Source organism: Pinus tabuliformis, chromosome 9 (assembly GCF_031772625.1).
Source record: "Pinus tabuliformis cultivar Carrire ecotype Pingquan chromosome 9, CPIR1, whole genome shotgun sequence".
Taxonomy (NCBI): domain Eukaryota; kingdom Viridiplantae; phylum Streptophyta; class Pinopsida; order Pinales; family Pinaceae; genus Pinus; species Pinus tabuliformis.
The window spans coordinates 1,457,898,327-1,457,910,345 of NC_142307.1; positions in this window are offsets into that span (position 1 = coordinate 1,457,898,327).

The window sequence follows — 12,019 nt, forward strand, 5'->3', positions numbered from 1 at the left end:
CTTTTGGAAAAACATGATGGTAAAACTAATCCAATGGATCATATACATCTTTTTATGGCAGCTTGGGAAGACATTCCACGAGGGGAATTGGTGCATGGCTTTATACACACACTAGAGACAATCCCGAAGAACTAGTATTTGGAGACTGAAATTTGACATGGCATTGCTAACTGGATGGAGATGGTGGATGCATTTGCGATGACGTTCATATTTTAAGATGATTGTCAACATATAGATGCAGCCCTGAGTATAGTTTAGAAAAATATTTTTGAAAATGAAGTTCCAATTATGTGGCAACCTGATTGGGCCATGCTGAGCCGAGATGTGATAGAATGTTATAACCTCAATGTGGAAAAGGACGAAGATCCTCACAACATTGATATCAAGGAGTCAAAAGGACATCGTGAAGTGAGTGGGTCTGAAAATAGAGATGTCGAATATAACGCAACCACTAAAAACAAAGAAAGTAAATATAGGGACAAAAGCTAAACCAAAGTATGTGACCATGAAGATTACTGGGACAAAGACACTGTCAGTAAGATAGCAGACTTGTTGCATGAATATCAGGAGTTGTTTCCTTCTAAATTTTCATATATGAAGGGCATTGGAGGTTATGAGGACCCCTTTGAAGCCTAATGCAAAGCCTGTTAAGTGGAGGCCTTATAGACTAAACCCAAAATACAAGGAAAAGGTAAAAGAAGAAGTGGACAAGATGTTAGCAGCGGGGATAATTGAACCTGTCGAAGAATCTGAATGCGTAAGTCCCATGGTAGTTCAGGAGAAGAAGACAAAAGGGAAAATTAGAATCTGTGTTGACTTAACGAAGTTGAATGATGCATGCCTTCATGACCCTTTTCCCACCCCTTTTACAAACGAAGTGTTGGATAATGTAGGAGGACAAGAGGTTTACTCTTTTAAAAATGGCTTCTCAAGATATCACCAACTCAAAATTGCACCAAAAGACAGACATAAAACAAAGTTTTTCCAAAAAATGGGGGTCCTATCAATACACAGTGATGCAGTTTGGATTGAAGAATGCGCCTGCCATTTTTTCCAGAGTTGTAATTGCAGCTTTCAAGGAGTATATACACAAGTTTATGGAAGTTTACTTCGATGATTGGCAGTGTTTGGGTTATTAAAAAAACATGTGGTGAGCTTAATATTGATGTTGGATATGTGTAGGCAATACCAAATATCATTGAATTTGAGTAAGTGCATCTTTTTTGTGCCATTTGGAATATTGTTGGGGCATGTAGTTTGTAAACAGGGATTGATGGTCGACCCGATGAAGATCCCAGTTATTGTGAACTTGCCAACATCGAACACAGTAAGACAACTGCATACGACGCTAGGACACACAGGCTACTACAGGAAGTTTATCAAAGGGTATGCGTAGATAACTACGTCGATGGAGAAGTTGCTAAAGAAGGATGTGATCTTCCAGTGGGATGAAGAATGCCAGAAGAGCTTGGACATGCTGAAAGAAAAGATGGTGACTGCGTCGATTCTAGTTTTCCCAGATTGGAAGAAAGAGTTTCATGTGCATGTTGATGCATCTTGCATAGCATTGGGTATAATATTAACGTAACCAGGAGCAGGAGATATTGATCATCCCATAGCATTTGCAAGTCAGAAGTTGTCTAAAGCAGAAAAGAACTACAACACGACAGAAAGGGAGGGGTTGGCTATGGTGTACATGCTACAGAAGTTCAGACATTACTTATTGGGAGGACACTTTAAGATGCTCACAGATCATTCTACATTGAATTATTTAGTGAATAAACCTGTTTTAAGAGGAAAGATTAGTCGATGGTTGTTATTATTCCAAGAATATGATTTCGAAGTTATAGTGAAGCTAGGAATACTGAATGTTGGACTTGATCATATATCCAGGATAATGACAGGAGAAGAACCTACAAGTCTTGAAGATAACCTACCCGATGCACAACTATTTGCAATTAAAGTCGCAGATGATCACTTCGCAGATACTATCTGGTTTTGTCAACAGGAATGGCAGCATTGGAGTATACTACGAAGCAAAAGAAGGAATTGGTGGTTCGAGCAGCTAACTTTTCACTGCTTGCAGGACACTTGTATAAAATGGGTAGGATGAAGTATTGCGAAGATATGTCCCTCAGCATGAAAGATAGAGAATTCCAGTAGAGGCTCATGGAGGAGTTGCAGGTGGCCATTATGCAGGAAAATCCACTGCGTAGAATATTTTGAGAGCCGGTCTATGGTGGCCTACAGTACATAAGGATGCAAAGGACTATGCCAAGTATGTGATGTATGTCAAAGGACAGTAAAGTCATCCACAAGAGATGAAATTCCCCTAGTACCATAGGTGACGTTTCAGGCTTTTGACAAATGGGAAATCGACTTTGTTGGACCACTTAATCCACCAGGGAAAAGATTGGTGCAAGATATATCATCACCGCAACAGATTATTTGACAAGGTGGGTCGAGGCAAAGCCAATGAAGGATTGCAGTGCAAAAACCATTGTGAAGTTTATCTTCGAATATATATGATCTATATTTGGTTGTCCAAGATCTTGATGAGTGATTAGGGAACACACTTCTTGAATAAGACAATTGAAGTACTAACTGAGGAATTTCAGGTTTACCATTAGAAGAGCACTCCCTATCATCCTCAGGAAAATGGGACAGTGGAAGATTTTAATAAGATTCTAGAGAATGCATTGGCCAAGGTGTGCAATGTAAATAGAGATGACTAGGATTTGAGGATTCCAGCAGTGTTGTGGGCATATAGAACGACATGCAAGAAAATAACAGGACAAACACCTTTCAGGCTGGTATATGGACAAGAAGCAGTTATGCCTATGGAATATATTGTGCCAAGCATGAGAATTGCAGCTGTTACAAATATGGCAGATCCTAACATGATGAAGGAACGAATGTCGCAGATACTAGCTTTAGAAGAAGATAGATTCATAGCAGGATTCCATCAGCAGGTGCATAAAGCAAGAGAGAAAGCCTTACATGATAGGCACATAAAAAATAAAATATTTCGAGAGGGGATCTTATGTTATTATATGACAGTAATTTCATGAAGTTCCCAGGGAAATTTAAGACACATTAGTTGGGGCCATTTATTGTCAAGAACATTACAGATGGCATACTTTTTCAGCTCGTGAAGTTGAATGGTCCTTGGACTGTCGCACTAAAAAATGAATGGGAGAAAGTCTTAGTGCCACCGACAGTTGAAGGTGGGTAGACTATAAACTACTCTGTAGGAAGGGACTTCACCGAAGGAAGAATGCTGCGTGATACTTAGAAGTATGGTGAAGTATAAGGGAGCTATGACAAAGGAGAGATGACTGCGCCAAAGAAGAAATCTGACGAAGTTAGTCGGAAATATGGCCGTTGGAAGGAAATAGGGCACCATTAAAAAAAAATTCATTGAAAGGCACAAGAGAAAAGAATTTATGAAGCAAAATTGGATGTATCTAGCCCATACATACAGTAATGAACCAAATCTAGAGCCAATCTGAGTCTGGGAATTCAAAATTGTTTTAAAAACTGCATCCCGCGCCACATTTTACACTTGTTGCCTAGAGAGATAAGAAATTGCGCCTAAGTAAAGAAGAGTTATTGCATCTTTGAGAGGAGCTAGGAAGAGTTGGTCAAAATATTTAAGGATAAGGGGCTAACTAGTATCATGGAGTCACAAGTAGGAAATATCGCAAGAGAAAATGTGCCTATGTCCGCGACGTGTTAAAGGTTTCCAAAAAGGTGCCTATGCAGTCGCAGTCGCAACCACAAAAGATGAAGGAGAAGAGATCAGTTGAGGTCTCTGTAGCAGAATTGAGAACATCACCACGGAAGAAGACATAGAAGGAAGTGAGGTTAGAGAATACGGAGGATAAGGGCAAAAATCCCATGTAGAAAGGGAAGAAACTGATACAGCAGGAGGGACCCCAGCAGGTCCATGACAGTGAAGAAGAAGTTGAGTTCCACAGGAAGGAGACGGATGATGTGGAGATTCCCTCTATGCTCCCATCATATATGTCGCCAAGAAATTCGGGTGCGAAGCCAGTCAGGGAGCGAAAAGAAGGAAATTTGCTACATATACATCGATGTTTCCAGAAGAGGTGTGATTCAAAGGAGAAGTGTTGGGGAAGATTTCCCAACTCAAAATGGAAGGTTGGGATTTCAATGAAAGAAGTAAATACCCACAGTTCGAGCCTGATAGGTACTTGAAGAAAGTTCACTACCCAGAGAGCGGAGTTACGAGAATAGAGTTGCAACAATGGGTTGTGGGAGTGGGGAGAGCAGTACTTCTGAACATGCTGAATGTGCCACACTTCGGTCAAAGCCCATTCAGTACAAATTACATGCAACATCTCCTTGCACTGGTGCATGATGATTGTATTTGGCTAGGGATGAGGATCCCAATTGATGAAATGCTCATTAGAAGAATAACAACATTGCCATACCAAGGAAAGGATCCCGCAGATGAATTTGTGGGTAAAAAAAGAGACAAATAAATGACCCATGTGATGAAAGACATGTTCGGGTTGGTGAATAAATCCTGCAACTACGACATAAATTCTATCGAAGATCAGGGTGTGTGCTTCACCCACATATCTTAGCGAGGAAGTTTATGAGGAAGTGTAGGGCCAATGAGGTGCCTGCAGCAGTGGTATCATTGGCGGAGCAGTGCGTGGAAGGAGTCCAGTTCAACTGGGCTTCTTATTTATGCAAGGAATTTTTTTATGGATTGCAGGAAGGCACAGGAAGAAGGCAAGACCTTCCACTATGCTTGGTTATTGATTCTTATTGCTCTTATTGCATGGAAGGAGTCAGAAGATTGTCAATTTTTGACTATGGAGGTAGATGTGTGCGAAGCAGCGAGGTATGCTTCGCTATGGTTTACAAAGGAGCCAACCCACACAATGGAGAATCAAATATTTTTTTTGTTGATGTAGATGGATTTACATATGGTGGTAAATCAGTATCCCAGACTGTCACTGAGCCTGTACAAGCAATATTGTCATATAGAGTTTAAGGCAGACTTTCACAGGGCATATGTGAAAGTGATGAAGGACCCAACAAAGACATGGCATCCATTGCCATATCTAGTAACAGAAGATGACCTCCTCGTGATAGTGCAGAGTTGGCCAGAGGAATGGATGACTCCACTTGGTGGAGTGGTTGGAGGAGATGGCGCAGAAAGAGGTACCTCGCATTGTACAGGTACAAGTAAGAGACATGTCTTTGAAGAGCCAGGAAAAATAAAAGGAACAGGGCAAGAACACAAAGAACACCGCAACAATGAAAAGGTATCAGAAGATTCATCCTTTGTGATAAAGATGTGGCCAAGAAAGAAGCAAAAGGCAAATGAGAGTAAGGGCGTAGTGTCACTTGTCCTCATTGATGGGAACATTGATGAGCTAGCAGAGAAAATTCAGGAGATTAACACAAAGACCTGGGATAAGATTGATGATCGGTGCAAAGCGATATTGGCCGAGGTGTAACAGGGCATCGCAGAGCTAAAAGCGTTGCCACAAGAAGTGAAGCAACCAGAAAAGGTAGCCCGGTCATCGCAGCAAGAGCAAATATTGGAAACAAGTTTCAGGATGAGGATGTTACATGTTCCATCTAGGGAACTAAAGTTTGAAGCGGTAACAGATAAAGAGCAAGCCAATGCATGACATAATGTCCAATTGAATGTCATTGTGTTACCTCTTCAAGTGCTACATGAATTTCATCAAGGAATCACTGCAGAGATGTGGGAATGGGAGCAACGTGTGACGCTAGTGAAAGAATAGGCAGATTCAAAGAAAGCAACAATACAACAAGAGTTGAACCAAGTGGTCAAGGAAAGGGAGGAAGCAAGGCTTGGAGAAGGCCATTGCTGAGACATGCAGTATAGTTTTGGACGTGAAGGTCCGCGATCATGAAGCACCAACAAAAAAGGTCGCGAAGCTTGCGCTTGTGATCAAAGACTCAAAGAATGGAATCTCAAAATTAAAATGCAACTATGAGGTACAAATATCGGAGCTGCAGATAAGATTGTAGCCAAGTATGCCACCAGAGGTTCAGGAGTAGAGACAAAAGGACCTCAGTGCAACAATGAAAGGCATATCAGATACGGTGGTAAATTGTGGGAAGTTTCTCAATAATATGATGGAGATTTGGACCTCTGCTAGGATCTCATTGTGCCGCTTCTTCTTGGCCTGTTGTTCCTCCTCGATCTTCATGACGTTTGGATCTTCTTGCAGAGATTTTCCAACATTTCTGAAGGGAAGAACCTCACGGTACAAATGGATGATATACGGAGGAAAGCACATATCTTACAAGCGAGGACTCAGCTGTGGCAGGGGGAAGCCCTCAAATTTCATAGGCAGTAGATGAACGACACAAGGAATTGAATAAAAGGGAAGTAGAGCTACTGCAAAAGACTGATGGCCCTACTACAGAAGCTTTGCTTAAGGAAGCACAATAGGAATAAAAGTTGATGGCAAAAACACTCCAGTAGTACAATGTAGTATACAATAACATCGTAGCAAAGATCAAGGGCATCGAAGCTGAGTGACTAGGGACGAGTCACGGGTGAGTGTTGGGAATGGCCCAACTTGGTCCAAAATTTGGGTAAAAGACCCCGTGAAAGAAGGAGCGGACCGCATGGAGCTGGTGAAGAAATATTCATTGTGCGTATTTTTAGGGCCTTAGGGATGGGATAAAGCCCTTATTTTGTAACGAGTATTGGGTAGTAGTCCTTGTTTTATGGATCCATGGTATGTGGACCATGGTTTTTGTATAGATGAATTGTATAAAAGGATATATAATACTTTGCATAAGATAATCTTAGAATCGAAATGATAGAAGCATAAGTGAATCTTGTTTCTGCATCTGTAGTCTATAGTTTTGGAGAAGGCTCCACAACTAAGTGAGTGGAGACCTTGAAGAGTCTCCAACTGAGTGTGTAGACCACTTGAAGCTAAGTGCACAGGTTGGAGAAGTGAATGTAATTGAAGATCTGCTTAATAAAGAAGAAGTTTTGTGGGAATATTGTGCCTTTGTACTTCTTATTTATCTATTGTTTTGTATCTGATTATGTGTGCTTTTTACTGAATTATGTGAAGAACTGTAAGATATATTGTTATGTGTTGAAGTTTATGCGTTTTTGTATATTAATAATTTGCGCGAAGTTATTATGCATGAGAAGTTATAAGATTGATATAAAAAAAAAGAAGTAATTGCATGGTGCCACTTTGCGAATATCCCTTCGGTTACGGAAGCCTGGTTCTACAACCTCCAATAACTGCTTCGGGTGAGACTGCGATCTTCTTGCAGGTCATTGTTGAAAGGGCCACTATTTGAGGGTTTTGTTGGTGTGCAACACAATCTGAACCTGGGTCAAGCCCCATCAAACCAACATGATGCATGATCTTCAGAGACCCATGATGTAAATGACCCAATCACCTGTGCCACAACTCGCCAACGTCTTGGCTCTTCACCATCTACGCTTTCGTGCTCAAAGAAACACAATCCTCTACCTCTAGCTTATAGAGATTCTTCACCCAAATCCCTATCTTCTTTACCTAACCCATGGCTATGTGTCGAAGGAACGCCTTTCCTTTCGAGAAGATCACATCATAGAATCTATCCTCAAGCATGGTAATGGATGCCAAGTTCTTCTTCAGCCCGGACACATACATAACATTCTTCAAGGTGAGTGGAGCCCCACACTCCCTATGAAACGTAACCATGCCCAATCTAGTAGCACTATACCTCCCGTTGTCACCCATCTTGATATGCATCTGGAGATCTTCCTTCTCCAGGTCACTGAATAACTCTTTGTCACCAGTCATGTGGAATGAAGCTCCATTGTCTAAATACCATACACTTCCCATCATTGATGACACTATGCATGCAATGAGGGAAAATTCAAATTCGAATTGAGAGGCCAAAGCCTCACCTACCGCTCCTCCTGAGGACTTCTTCTTGGACTTCTTGAGTGGATAATTTGTAGCAAAATGGCCCAGATCATGACAATGAAAGCACTTAACTTTTGTCATGTATTTCTTCTTACCTCCATGGCAAGAATCCGATTTAGAATGAGAAGTTTTCCCCTTCCCCTTCTTCTCCTTAATTACTAAGGAACAATTCTCTTCATCATCATTCTTTGATGAAAATCCATCCCTGGTGTTCCTCCTAATCAAATCCAACCACAGTCGTTCCCAATCTGGCAGCTCCTCCCAACCATTGACAGAGTCTTGATAACTATGCCAACCCTTTGGGAGTCCCAAAAGAGAAAGAAACACCATATCATCCTTGGAAACTATGATACCAACACTTCCAAGTTCATCATGGCATTGAGTGAACTTGGTCAAGTATTATGGAGTAGTCTCGCCTTTCTCCATTTTGATTTTTCACAGTTTGTCCTTTAGTGCCAATTTCCTCTGGTCACTATTGTTTTGATACAAGTCCGTAAATACTTTCCACATAGAATATGGATTTTCCTTGCCACAGAGACTCAATAAAATGTGGTCTCGAACTCCCTCAAGGATTATCCACCTCACCTTCACCACACACTTCTTCCATTCGGCCAGATTTTGTGCATCCTATGATACTGGATTAGGAATGTCTTGATGAACGAATTCCTTCAAGCCATTATCCTCCAGCACAACCTCCATTTTGTCCCTCTAGGCTATAAAATTTGAGTTTCCTTCCAAGGCATACTCGAGTCGCAAACCGTAGAACACCATCTACCGATCCTGAAGTATGTATTGCAAATTCGAATTTCACTTGTAACCCAAAACTCAAAACTTTGAAATCTCTTCTAGTATATTGAAGTTCAACTTTGATACCATGTAGAATTTCATGTAGATTCACAAGCTCATGAAATGTACTAAACCATAGGACAATAATCTACTTCTACTTTCAACCAGCGGAGCCAATAGGTCGATGAAAACAATATGAACAAGAAGAAGACAAATCAATGGCACATATCACAATAAATTTTCTTGGGGAAAGCCACTGCTCAAAAACCCTCCTATCTGTATTGCATTAAATTAGAAATATGAGTGAATATACAAATCTTGTTCTCACAAGAAAAATTCCACACAAGTATTCTCAACTCTCTACCTCACAAGCCCACTATTAGCCAACACTTAGCCAATTTCCACTGCTTGCCAAGCCCCTATTTCCTTGCACAATTCCTAGGATGAATAGCCTGTATTTAAAGGGAATTCATGCTTCCAAAACTACACAATCCAAACATAGGTCCTTCTCTGATTGCATGCATGATATTTACAACTCAGTAAATCATACAACTGATAGTACACTGTCCCTGCACTCTAGTCTCAACTGGGTCTTTCTCTGAACTGACATGCATGAGTTTCTCATGAGGGAATCTTCAGTTAACTGGAGTAACACTTGTGGATGCACCAGTGCACCAACTGGCTGTTAGTCCTTTGTTAGTTCCATAAATAGTTAGAACTAAGTTAACTGACCATAACTTAGTAAACTGAGTTAATTTAATTACAACTCAAAAAAACTCATCCTGGATCCCTAGAATTTAGGGATAAATATATACATGACTACATAAAGACTTCCAACTCAAAATTGCTAAGCTAATTAAGTTAATTAAACTTAATTAACTATTTACAAGTTTCTATGATAATAAAATTCAATTTTTATTCACAGTTTAATTCAAGGACAAATTAAACTGGAATTTCTTGTTGCCATTTCTCAACACTATCATTTTGTGTTCCATTAGTGTAGAGGTCATGTGACATCATACATGCCATGATCACCCGAAAGCCAACCTCAAATATTATGACAATCCATTCTTTTCTTTTGACATCCTTGATCTACCATCTCCTTTAACTAATAAGTTTTTTGGATTGTCAAGATTGGAGAGGTTTTTTTCCTGATAGACACCACTACACTCTCTCGATTGTCAAAATTAGAAAGGCCAACATTTGATAGTCAGTAGATTGATAGCTCCCTTCTGAATGGATCTCAATATTAGCCCCTGTGTCAAAAATGTGACCAAGGGATAAGGTTGAGGCCTTCCAATCCCTAAATTTCTAAATTTACACCACATGATCTCAAATCCATACAGGGAGTCAATCCTCAAATTTACAATAATTTTGATAAAGCTTTCAAACTTGTTCTAAAAGTATAAGAATTAATCCCTTAGGGTAGTGATCTATCTAGAAGGATTATGATGGTATATGAGTATTTACCAACCTATGAAGGCAATCCTAAGGTCCTTCACTTCTCAACTACTTACTAGGCCTTTCCTCCTAGGAGCTAGACGTAGCAATCTTCATAGTTACCTTAACTAAAGCCTTTAATCCTTCTTTCCCATACCATGGAAATATTCCAAATCCTTAGTAGTCCAAACATATCTACACACACACACACATATCCCAACTATTAAATCCTCTTCTTGGCCTAGTAAGGGTGAATCACTTTCACTTCAAGGCCACTTAAACTCTTCATTAAACTTTCTACTAGCTTAAGAGTTCTTCAATGAACTCTATAACACTTATCATTGGATGTTCCAAGAAGACTCTTTCCCTTGAGGCTCCATTTTTAAATCAAGGATTTTTTCCTTGTTTCTAAGCCCATATCATCCATAAGGATCTCTAATCGCTTCAACAGTCCTATAGCTTCTATGTTCTATCTGATGATAGACCCTGGACATTTTCCATGATTAAGATTATAAGTTTATTATCCCCATGCTTAAGGTGAACCATTAAATTCCTGTCCATATTCATGAAAATATCATCTTGAAAGTAGATTAAAGATGAATTAGTAGGAATATGAATATTATTATGTAGCCATTTTAGCCATATCTACTATTTCGTATCATAAATAAACATCATATAGGCCATAATATCCATCTAGTATACAAGCACATAAGTGTAACACATTTCGTCAATCATTCTTTCTTTCTTGCTCTGAGAGTTTACATTACATAAATAAAGTCCGCAAGGGCACTCATATGATCTAAATATATTTCTTATCTACAACTAATGAAGTACCATCCACATTCCACCCCACCAAAGGATCAAATCCACTGCAATCCTTCTTGCAGTTGGCCACCCCCAAGCTACTCCATGAAGCAATGAGGGAAGTTCTACTTAGCATTACAATGTGGAGTCATGAAGTCCACTTTCCTCCATCTCATTGAGCTCATCGGTTCACCTTGATATCACATCAATACTAGAGTTTTACTTAGTTGTTATAGGTGGTTTCTTAGCTACTCTTCACAACAAGCACCAAAGGAAAAAATCTCTACCATGATACTAGTAGTGTAAGGATGAAGGTCACTCTCCTTCATGCACACATAATTCAGTGTGGGTTCTTTCAACCTTTAGATCCAACACCTATTATCATTCACCATGTGGCCATAATGGGGACCACACAACTCAAGGAAATCCCTTCACCCAGCTAAGAGTCCCTTAGTTCCTTTCCTTGGTGCTTTGGTGCATGGATTTCAACAAGATTTCTCCATCAATGGGCCACTTTGGGCCTACATAGTACAAAGGAAACCCTTCTCTCAACCAACAGTCCCTCAACACTTCCCTCCGATGTTTTTATGCACAACACAACAATTTCTTTAGCAATCCCAACCATCCCTATGATAAAGGCTAAAAACTCATATTTTACCTTGCTCATAGAAACCAAGCATATTAGAATCATGCATAGGGTTTTCTTTTTGGTTCTCACAAGAGCTTCCTCTCATATTTCTATTCTTCATCACTCTTCTTGCACTATTCCTAGAGCATTGATCTCCTTCCTTTATCTTTCTTAATGAGTGCCTCCTCTCTACCCTCTTCACCCTGATATCCTACACAGACTTCTCCTTCCTTCCTCTTTCCTATGTCAAGTTTCTTTCTTGACAAATTTATGTCAGATTTATTGATTGGAATTAGGTCAGAAGCTTCTGGTCAGGCCCCAAAAGCTCTCTAGTGGTATGCTTCCCATAACTCTTAGAAATTTTGGTACCATTTTTTCCACTTATCTCTTTATTATT